Raw genomic sequence first — 12,151 nt, 5'->3', positions numbered from 1 at the left:
CTTATTGATTCTGTTGTTGTGGTTCTGTTCGCCGAGCTGGGAATTTGTGTTGCAGACGTTTCGTCCCCTGTCTAGGTGGCATCCTCAGTGCTTGGGAGCCTCCTGTGAAGCGCTTCTGTGATCTTTCCTCCGGCATTTATAGTGGTTTGTCTCTGCCGCTTCTGGTTGTCAGTTCTAGCGGTCCGCTGCAGTGGTCGGTATATTGGGTCCAGGTCGATGCGCTTGTTGATTGAATCTGTGGATGAGTGCCATGCCTGTAGGAATTCCCTGGCTGTTCTCTGTTTGGCTTGTACTATAATAGTAGTGTTGTCCCAGTCGAATTCATGTTGCTTGTCATCTGCATGTGTGGCTACTAAGGATAGCTGGTCGTGTCGTTTCGTGGCTAGTTGGTGTTTATGGATGCGGATCGTTAGCTGTCTTCCTGTTTGTCCTATGTAGTGTTTTGTGCAGTCCTTGCATGGGATTTTGTACACTACATTGGTTTTGCTCATGCTGGGTATCGGGTCCTTCGTTCTGGTGAGTTGTTGTCTGAGAGTGGCTGTTGGTTTGTGTGCTGTTATGAGTCCTAGCAGTCGTAGTAGTCTCGCTGTCAGTTCAGAAATGCTCTTGATGTATGGTAGTGTGGCTAGTCCTTTGGGTTGTGGCATGTCCTCATTCTGTTGTCTTTCCCTTAGGCATCTGTTGATGAAATTGTGGGGGTATCCGTTTTTGGCAAATACATTGTAGAGGTGTTCTTCTTCCTCTTTTTGCAGTTCTGGTGTACTGCAGTGTGTTGTGGCCCTTTTGAACAGTGTCTTGATGCAACTTCTTTTGTGTGTGTTGGGGTGGTTGTTTTTGTAGTTTAGGACTTGGTCTGTGTGTGTGGCTTTCCTGTGTACCTTTGTGGTGAATTCTCCGTTCAGTGTTCTCTGTACCATCACGTCTAGGAATGGGAGTTGGTTGTCCTTTTCTTCCTCTCTAGTGAATCGGATTCCTGTGAGTGTGGCGTTGATGATCCGGTGTGTGTTCTCTATTTCTGTGTTTTTAATGATTACAAAGGTGTCATCCACATATCTGACCCAGAGTTTGGGTTGAATTTGCGGTAAGACTGTTTGTTCTAATCTTTGCATTACCGCTTCTGCTATGAGTCCAGAGATCGGTGAGCCCATGGGTGTGCCGTTGATTTGTTCATATATTTGGTTGTTGAATGTGAAGTGTGTTGTGAGGCACAGGTCCAGTAGTTTGAGTATGCCATCTTTGTTGATAGGTTCACCGTCTTGTTGTCTGTTCTGTATGTCCAGCAGGTTGGCTATTGTTTCTCTGGCTAGGGTTTTGTCGATAGAGGTGGACAGTGCTGTTACATCGAATGAGACCATGGTTTCTTCCTTGTCTATGTGTATATTTTTGATGATGTCCAAGAATTCCTGTGTTGACTGTATAGAGTGTCTGGATCCGCTGATCAGGTGTTTCAGTTTCTGCTGTAGTTCTTTAGCCAGTTTGTGAGATGGTGTCCCTGGTAGTGATACTATGGGTCTGAGTGGGATGTTTGTGCACTTTAGGTAGTCCATAGAATCTGGGGGTGTTGTTGCTTTCAGGTTTCATTCTGTGTAGGTCAAACCTGGTTATCTGTCCGTTTTTTTGTAGGTTTCTCAGTGTGTTGTTTATCCTATTGGTGAGCTGTGGGGTGGGGTCAAACTCCCTCTTTTGGTAGGTGTTGGTCTCTGCAAGTAGTTGTTGCACTTTCTGGATGTACTCTGCTTTGTCCAGGATGACCGTCATTCTGCCTTTGTCTTCTGGTCGTATGATTATGTTCTTATCGTTTCTTAGTGCTTGTAGTGCTTCCCTCTCCTTGGTGTTGAGGTTATGTGTTTGTCTTTTCCTTGTTATCAGGGGTGCAATACTTTGTCTCACTGTTCGTTGTGTCTCTTCTGTCAGTCCATTGTTCCCGAGTGTGCATTCTAGTGCTGCTCGGAAGTCTGCTGTCTTGGCGTCCCTGTGGTTGTAGTTGGCTAGTATTGTTTCTTCTGTGTCTGTGAGCTGTCTGTGGGAGAGGTTTCTAACCCAGGTATGTGTTGTGGTGTTCTCTCTGTTGTGTGTTAGTTTGGCCATTTTTTCTTTTAGTGCCGTTCTTTTGTGGTGTGTGGTCCTGTTCTGTCCTATGGTGACGGCCTGTTCTATGGTCCGGGTCCATTCCTGCCAACCGGAAGCGGCAGATTCAAACCACTCCAAATGCCGGAGGAAAGATCACAGACGCGCTTCCCAGGAGGCTCCCAAGCACTGAGGATGTCACCTAGAAAGGGGATGAAACGTCTGCAACACAAATTCCCAGCTCGGCGAACAGAACCACAACAACGAGCACCCGAGCTACAAATCTTCTCCCAAACTTTGAATCTTAATTGAAACATACAGAATACTGAATGGCCTGGACAGAGTGGAGGTTGTGGAGATGTTTCCATTGATGAGAGACTAGGACCTGCGGCACAGCCTTACAGTAAAGGGAAGACCTTTTAGAACAGAGATAAGGACAGAGAGTGGTGAATCCATAAGACCATAAGACATAGGAGCGGAAGTAAGGCCATTTGGCCCATCGGGTCCACTCCGCCATTCAATCATGGCTGATGGGCATTTCAACTCCACTTACCCGCATTCTCCCCGTAGCCCTTAATTCCTTGTGACATCAAGAATTATCAATTTCTGCCTTGAAGACATTTAGCGTCCCAGCCTCCACTGCACTCTGTGGCAATGAATTCCACAGGCCCACCACTCTCTGGCTGAAGAAATGTCTCCGCATTTCTGTTCTGAATTTACCCCCTCTAATTCTAAGGCTGTGTCCTAGTCTCCTCACCTAACGGAAACAATTTCCTAGCGTCCACCCTCTGCAAGCCATGTATTATCTTGTAAGTTTCTATTAGATCTCCCCTTAATCTTCTAAACTCGATGGAATTCATTGCTACAGAAGGCTGTGGATGCCAGGGTCATTGAGTATATTTAAAACTCAGATAGGCAGGGTCTTGAGTATCAAGAGGATCAAGGGTAAAAGGGAGAATGGGGCTGAGTAACTTATCAGACTTGATTGAATGGTGGAGCAGACTTGATGGGCTGAATGGCCTAATTTTTGTTCCTATGTCTTATGGTCTTAATTGTCTTTTCCCTAGTGGGCTCCATCACAAGCAGCTTCAAATTCTACAAATTCTTTTTCTTGAGATCTGCTACCAATCTGATTTTCCCAGCCCACCTGCATAGTGTGAACCCCATGATTATTGTAACAGAGCATTCCTTACATGCCTTTTCTATCTCCTGATTTTTCTTCCCTACATCTTGACAATTGCTCAGAGACTTGTACATAACTCCCGTCTTTTGCAGTCCTTCAACCCTACCCATACAGGCTCTAAATCTTCCAACTCTATTTCAATTCTTGCTATTGATTTAATTTCACTACTTACTGACAAGACATCCCTGCCTCCTCTGCCTGTCCAGTCAACAGGACATGTATCTTTGGATATTTAAGTTGATCAACTTGCAGCTACATTTTTGAGCTAAGTATTGACCAGAACTCATCTGTTCTTCTTCAGCATTGTGCTCTCGGATCTTTACAGTCACCTGACGAGCCTTGGTTTAATGCCTCCCATGAAGCTCGATACCTCTGACTGAACACTCTCTGTATGTTTGCATCAAGGTCTGAAAAGGGTTAATACTGAGGACTACCTTTAGCACTGCTTACTATGATTAGATTAGATTCCCAAAGTATGGAAACAAAGATTAACCCACCCCGACCCATTTCCATACCCTATATTTACCCCTGACTAATGCACTTAACACTATGGGTAAATTAGCATGGCCCATTCACCTGGCTTGCACATCTTTGGATTGTGGGAGGAAACCAGAGCACCTGGAAGAAACCCACGCAGATACGGGGAGAATGTCTGTGTGGACATTGCACAGTCGCCCGAGGCGGGAATCGAACCCGGGTCCTAGGTGCTGTGAGGCAGCAGTGCTAACCACTGAACCACCATGCCGCCCCACGATGTCACATGAATCTGGTGGAAGAATAGCTGAGGATGCTGAAGGAATGCAGCTCCCCATTCATGTCCTCCTCATGGTCATTATAACGATGTCTACTGTTATCAGTGTAACTTGTACTTTGTTGCTGACATGAAACAAATTATATACTTTAAGAAAAGAGCCTATTCTCATTCAACTACCAACTAAGGTAATGGTGGCAGAGTAGACAATGTCTGGGCTCCTCTGCCTGGGTTTCTCCATTTTTTCTATTCTTTCTTTTCCTCCCTTCTTTCTCAGTTATTTTCTTAGTTTTTGCTTAAACCTATCTTTTAACGAGAACTCTTTATGAGGAAGGAGGCTTCGATAGGGTCAGGAGTCATGATGTCTTCAGAGGCAGCATGGCTAAACAGTTGGCCGGCCTGTAAAACCTGAATTGGGATGTTGGCGGTGATGGCATGGTGTGGGCTGGTGTAGCCTGGAGCAGGGATCCTGGTGAAGGCATGGTGTAGCCCACAGTGGGACTCTGGTGGTTACATAATGTGGGCTGGTGTAGCCCACAGTGGGACTCTGGTGGTCATAATTTGGAGATGCCGGTGTTGGACTGGGGTGTACAAAGTTAAAAGTCACACAACACCAGGTTATAGTCCAACAGGGTTAATTGGAAGCACTAGCTTTCGGGGCGCTGCTCACACCCACCTGATGAAGGATTAGCACTCCAAAAGCTAGTGCTTCCAATTAAACCTGGTGTTGTGTGATTTTTAACTTGTAACTCTGGTGGTTACATGGTGTGGGCTGGTGTAGCCTGGAATGGGACACTGGCAGCGGCAAAGAAAGTGTTGGACTCGCTTTAAGTTATCTTTCTTTATTTTGTTTAAGCTAATGTGAATGGTGCCAATGCATGGTGGTGGTATAGACTTTTCACTGTATTTTCTATTGAATACACATGACAATAAACAATTCAATTCAATTCAGTTCAGTTCAAGTGGTTTTCTTCTACCACACCAGATCAAGTGAGCCCTGTAGACCTCTACCCAAAAAAAACACTAATGGCCATGAACCTATCCCATTGTAAGAAATGGTGCAGATCCAAACACCACAGTTGCCTTTCATGAGGATTACTCATGCAATGGGTACTGCACCAAATGCCAGCCTAGATTATGCAATCCTACTTTCAGAAATGGGACTTGAATCTCCAACCTTTTGACTCTGGCTGGACTGCTCCCCACTGAGCTATGGCTGACATGAGTCATAAAGTCAAAGAAATGCACAACATGGAAACAGACCCTCCGTTGAAAAATGTGGTGCTGGAAAAACACAGCTGGAAAAACACAGCAGGCCAGGCAGCATCCGAAGAGCAGGAAAATCGACGTTTCAGGCATAAGCCCTTCTTCAGGAATGAGGTTGGTGTGCCAAGCGGGCTGAGATAAAAGGTAGGGGGGAGGGAATTTGGGGGGGTGGGGGTGGGGCGCTGGGAATACAATAGGTGGAAGGAGGTGAGGGTGAGGGTGATAGGCCGCAGAGGGGGTGAGGGTGGAGAGGTCGGGAAGAAGATTGCAGGTCAAGAGGGCGGTGCTGAATCAGAGGGTTGGACTGAGATAAGGTGGGGGGAGGGCAAATGAGGAAGCTGGAGAAATCTACATTCATCCCGTGTGGTTGGAGGGTTCCTAGGCGGGTTCCTCAGAATTCCCTGCAACAACTTGGCTCACTGATCTATAGTTCCCTGGCTTGTACTTACCACCTTACTTACATAATTGTACCATGTTAGCCAACCTCCACTCTGCTGGCAACTCACTTGTGACTATCGCTGATACAAATATCTCAGCAACGGGCCCAGCAATCACTTCTCTAGCTTCTCACAGAGTTCTAGGGTACACCTGATCAGGTCCTGGGGATTTACCTATATTTATGCACTTCATGACATCCATCACTTCCTTTTCTGTAAGATGGACATTTTTCAAGATGTCACTATCTATTTACCCACATTCTATACCTTCCACGTCCTTCTCCACAGTTACACTGATGCAAAATACTCGTTTAGTATTTCCCCCATCTCCTTGCAGCTCCACATAAAGGCTGCCTTGCTGATCTTTGAGGGGACCTATTCTCTCCCTAGTTACCCTTTTGTCCTTATTGTACTTGTAAAGACCCTTTGGATTCTCCTTTACCCTATTTGCCAAAGCTACCTCATGTCCCCTTTTTGCCCTCTGATTTCCCTCTTATATATACTCCTACTGCCTTTATATTCTTCTAAGACTCTGGTGTCTTGATTTTTCTGAGAGATTATCTGCTGAGCAGCCAAATCAAGCAGACTGTGATAGTCCAAAGGTCATCCTAGGTTGGTACTGACATTATCTATCTGTGTTGAACTGATGGTACGAGAGCTGCAATAACACATACCTTCCTCCTGTTAAGGTGATCAATGTTCCTGCTCCATATTGCTGTCCTGTGGGTCCTGATTCAAGATTTCGGGAATCACTAACCTGATTTCATCCGCTGATCTTGCTTCCACTGCCTCCAAGTTCACAGTCTCCAAACCCTCCACAGCTCGTCTTCTACCTCCTTCCCAAAATGCAAAAGCAGGAGTGCCCAGGCAGACCCATTGTTTTTGCATCCCACAGACCTCATCAATTCCTACCTCGACTCCCCTTGTCCAGTCCCTTCTCACTTACATCTGCAATTCCTCCCATGTTTTATATCAGTTTCAGAATTTCCAGTTTGTGGGTTCCAGCTGCCTACTTTTTACCATGGACATGCAATCTCTTTACATGTCCATCCCCCATCAGGATGGTCTCAGAGAGCTCCACTTCTTTCTGGCAAAAGAAAGGCCTGAACTATCCCCATCCATCAGCCTTCTCTGCCTGGCTGTCCTCGTCCTCATTCTGAACAACTTCTCTTTAAACTCCTCTCACTTTCTTCAGGTCAAAGGAGTGGTCAGGGATATCTCTATGGGGCCGAGTTATGCCTGTTTCTTTGTGGGCTACATGGACATTCCTTGTTCCAGCCCTATTGCAGTCCCCACCCACAACTCTTTTTCTGGTATCTTTTTCTATCATCAGAGCTGCTTCCCATTCTCATCTGGAATCAGAAAAGTTTGTCAATTTTCCCTCTAACTTCCATCCTGCTCTAACCTTCACATGGTTCATGTCTGACACCTCCCCTCCCTTTCTTGATATCTCTGTTCTATCTCTGGGATAGGCTGGCTACCAAAATACACTACAAAGCAATCGACTCCCACAGTTACCTTGACTATACATCCTCGCACTTTGTTTCCTGTAAAGACCCAGTTTCTCCATCTCCATCGCATTTGTTCTGATGATGCCAACTTTGACAAGGTGGCATCCAAAATGACCCCCTTCTTACTCAACCGAGGATTCCCCTGCAACATAGTTGACGGAGCTCTCAGCCACAGTTCAACCCTCACCCCCTGTCTTCTCTCCCACAACAACAATAGGGTCCCCTTAGCCTTCACCTACCATCCCACCAGCATCAACATTCAGTGGATCATTAGCCACCACCAGACAATATACACCTGCTCTCCCTTGTCAGCCTTCCGCAAGGACTGTTCCCTCTGGAACATCCTGGTGTACACCTCCTTTCACTTCCAACATTCCCCATAGCCCAACGGCAGCTTCCCCTGCAACCGCAGAAGGTGTATCATCTGCCCATTTATCTTCTCCCTTGTCAGTATCCAAGGGCCCAAACCCACTTTTGAGGTGAAGCAGCCTACTCAATCTAATCTATGGTTCCACTGCTCACAATATAGTCTCCTGTACATTGGGGGAACAAAGCATAGACTGGGAGATTGCTTCACAGAACACTTAGATTCTGTCTGCAGAAAAGACCCGAGCTTCCAGCTGACACGTCAACACACCACCCTGTTCCCTGTCCAACATCTGTCTCAGCCTTGCTGCATGCCCCAGTGAAGGTGAGCGCAAGCTGGAAGAACAACATCTCATCTGAGGAATAAGTTGATTAGGATAGTCAACACAGTTTTGTGAAGGGTATGTCATGCCTCACAAACCTTATTGAATTCTTTGAGAAGGTGACCAATCAGATGGATGAGGATAAAGCAGTTAATGTGGTGTAGATGGATTTCAGTAAGGCATTTGATGAGATTCTCCATGGGAGGCTATTGCACGAAATACGTTGGCATGGGATGGAGGTTGATTTCGCGATTTGCATCAGAGATTGGCGAGCTGAAAGATAATAGAGGGTGATGGTTGATGGGAAATGTTCATTCTGGATTTCAGTTACTCGTGGGGTACTGCAAGGATCTGTTTTGGGTCCACTGTTGTTTGTCATTTATATAAATGATGAGGGCATAAAAGGATGGGTTATTAAATTCGCAGGTGACACTAAGGTGGGCAGAGTTGTGGATAGTAATGAAGGATATTGTAAGTTACAGAGAGACATAGATAAGCTGCAGAGCTGGGCTGAGAGGTGGCAAATGGAGTTTAATGTGGAAAAGTGTAAGGTTATTCACTTTGGAAGGAGTAACAGAAATGCAGAGTACTGGGCTAATGGTAAGATTCTTGGTCGGGTAGATGAGCAGAGAGATCTGTGTCCAGGTACATAGATCCTTGAAAGTTCCCACCCAGGTTGATAGAGTCGTTAAGAAAGCATAGGGTGTGTTAGCTTTTATTGGTCGAGGGACTGAGTTTCAGAACCATGAGATCATGCTGCAGCTGTACAAAACTCTGGTGCAGCCATATTTGGAGAATTGTGTAAAATTCTGGTCATAGGAAGGATGTGAAAGCTTTGGAAAGGGTTCAGAGGAGATTTACTAAGATGTACCTAGTATGGAGGGAAGGTCTTACGAGGAAAGGCTGAGGGATTTGAGGCAGTTTTTGATCGAGAGAAGAAGGTTGAGAGGCGACTCAATTGAGACACAAAAGATAATCAGAGGGTTAGATAGATTGGACAGTGAGAGCCTTTTTCCTCAGATGGCGATGGCCAGTACAAGGAGACACAGCTTTAAATTGAGGGGTGATAGATATAGGACAGATGTCAGAGGTAGTTTCTTTACTCAGAGAGTAGTAGGGGCATGGAACACACTGCCTGCAACAGTAGTAGACTCGCCAACTTTAAGGGCATTTAACTGGTCATTGAACAGGCATATGGATGAGAATGAAATAGTGTAGGTTAGATGGGGTTCAAATTGGTACCACAGTGCAGCGCTGTTATGTCCTGCTTTCCACGTAGGAACACTAAAGCCTTCAGGACTCAATATCATGTTCAACAATTTTAGGGCTTAAGGCACCTTCTCCCGTGTCCTTACCCTAGCTTCCACGTCCTCCCAGCCTACTTCTTCAACCAGGATTCTCGCCCTCTCTCTGACGACCCCTTCTCCCGCCTCCAACACACCGCATCCACCTGGATACCCCGTGTTGGCCTCTTACCCGCCCTCGATCTCTTCATAGCCAACTGCCGCCGCGACATTGACCGCCTCAACCTGTCCACCCCTCTCACCCACTCCAACCTCTCACCCTCACAACATGCAGCCCTCCACTCCCTCCGTTCCAACCCCAAACTCACTATCAAACCGGCAGACAAGGGAGGCGCGGTGGTAGTTTGGCGCACTGATCTTTACACTGCTGAGGCTAAACGCCAGCTCATGGACACCTCCTCCTACTGCCCCCTTGACCATGACCCCACCTCCCACCACCAAACCATCATCTCCAAGACCATCCATAACCTGATCACCTCAGGGGATCTCCCATCCACCACCTCCAACCTCATAGTCCCACAACCCCGCACCGCCCGTTTCTACCTCCTGCCCAAAATCCACAAACCTGACTGCCTTGGCCGACCCATCATCTCAGCCTGGTCCTGCCCCACCGAACTCATCTTTACATACCTCGACATGGTCCTGTCCCCCTTAGTCCAAGAACTCCCCACCTACGTTTGGGACACCACTCATGCCCTCCACCTCCTCCATGATTTTCACTTCCCTGGCCCCCAACGCCTTATCTTCAACATGGACATCCAGTCCCTATACACCTCCATCCCCCATCACGAATGCCTCAAAGCCCTCCGCTTCTTCCTTTCCCGCCGAACCATCCAGTACCCTTCCACTGACACCCTCCTTCGACTGAATGAACTGGTCCTCACTCTGAACAACTTCTTTCCAATCCTCCCACTTCCTCCAAACCAAAGGAGTAGCCATAGGCACCCGCATGGGCCCCAGCTATGCCTGCCTCTTCGTCGGATATGTTGAACAGTTCATCTTCCGCAGCTACACTGGCACCACCCCCTACCTTTTCCTCCGCTACATCGATGACTGTATCAGTGCGACTTCGTGCTCCCACGAGGAGGTTGAACAGTTCATCCACTTTACTAACACCTTCCACCCCGACCTCAAATTTACCTGGACTGTCTCAGACTCCTCCCTCCCCTTCCTAGACCTCTCCATTTCTATCTCGGGTGACCGACTCAACACGGACATTTACTACAAACCGACCGACTCCCACAGCTACCTAGACTACACCTCCTCCCACCCTGCCCCTGTAAAAACGTCATCCCATATTCCCAATTGCTTCGCCTCCGCCACATCTGCTCCCAGGAGGACCAATTCCAATACCGAACAACCCAGATGGCCTCCTTCTTCAAAGACCGCAATTTCCCCTCAGACGTGGTTGATGATGCTCTCCACCGCATCTTCTCCACTTCCCGCTCCTCCGCCCTTGAACCCCGCCCCTCCAATCACCACCATGACAGAACCCCATTGGTCCTCACCTACCACCCCACCAACCTCCAGATACATCGTATCATCCTTTCTCATTTCTGCCACATCCAAACAGACCCCACCACCAAGGATATATTTCCCTCCCCTCCCCTATCAGCATTCCGGAAAGACTACTCCCTCCGCGACTCCCCCATCAGGTGCACACCCCCCACCAACCCAACCTCCACTCCCGGCACCTTCCCCTGCAACCGCAAGAAATGCAAAACTTGCGCCCACACCTCCCCCCTCACTTCCCTCCAAGGCCCCAAAAGATCCTTCCATGTCCGTCACAAATTCACCTGCACCTCCACACACATCATTTACTGCATCCGGCGCACCTGATGTGGCCTCCTCTACATTGGGGAGACAGGCCACCTACTTGCAGAACGTTTCAGAGAACACCTCTGGGACACCCACCCCAACCAACCCAACCGCCCCCTGGCTGAACACTTTAACTCCCTCTCCCACTCCGCCAAGGACATGCAGGTCTTTGGCCTCCTCCATCGCCAGACCATGGCAACACGACGTCTGAAGGAAGAGCGCCTCATCTTCTGCCTAGGAACCCTCCAACCACACAGGATGAATGCAGATTTCTCCAGCTTCCTCATTTCCCCTCCCCCCACCTCAGTCCCAATCCTCGGACTCAGCACCACCTTCTTGACCTGCAATCTTCTTCCTGACCTCTCCGCCCCCACCCCCTCTCCAGCCTATCACTCTCACCTTAACCTTCTTCCATCTATCGCATTCCCAATGTCCCTCCCCCAAATTCCCTCCTCCCTACCTTTTATCTTAGCCTGCTTGGCACACCCTCCTCATTCCTGAAGAAGGGATTATGCCCGAAACATCAATTCTCCTGCTCCTTAGATGCTGTCTGAACTGCTGCGCTTTTCCAGCAACACATTTTTCAGCTTTTTATCACATGGTCTGCTTTTACAACCATCCATTATTACACACTAAGAGTCCCCATTGGCAGCCATTCATTCTCCTAGGCTGACTATTCTCCATTTCTTTGGGTATCCTTCTGCTCTTCTCTCTCTTTAGGCTCTGCCTCGATCTATCATTTATTCCTTACCCTCTCCTTCCACGATATCTTTGCTAAGAAAATTTTTGTTTTTGCAATCATCAGTTCTGAAGAAGGGTCATTGGACCCAAAACGACAACACTGGTTTCTCTCCACAGAGCTACTGAGATTTTCCAGCAATTTCTGCCTTTGTTGGCAATGAAGTTTCACTTGATTGATTATGCCAGGAACCACAGTTCCCCCGTCATTAGAAAGTAAGCAGCTTTCACATTTACTCTGAAGTTGACAGGCCTCATTATAAATATGTAAAATTCTTTAGACTTTTTTTAAAGCAGATGCTGGAAAGCATAACACTGGGATTTATACATTCAGGATTCTTAAAACATTTGTTGACAGGATGTGAAAATTCTACACACTGGATAGGC

The sequence above is a fragment of the Chiloscyllium plagiosum genome, unplaced genomic scaffold (assembly GCF_037043375.1).
Source record: "Chiloscyllium plagiosum isolate Xiang-an unplaced genomic scaffold, Cpla_swu_hap1 HiC_scaffold_9, whole genome shotgun sequence".
Taxonomy (NCBI): domain Eukaryota; kingdom Metazoa; phylum Chordata; class Chondrichthyes; order Orectolobiformes; family Hemiscylliidae; genus Chiloscyllium; species Chiloscyllium plagiosum.
The sequence above is the reverse complement of the archived record's forward strand: the minus strand, read 5'-3'. Positions refer to the sequence as shown.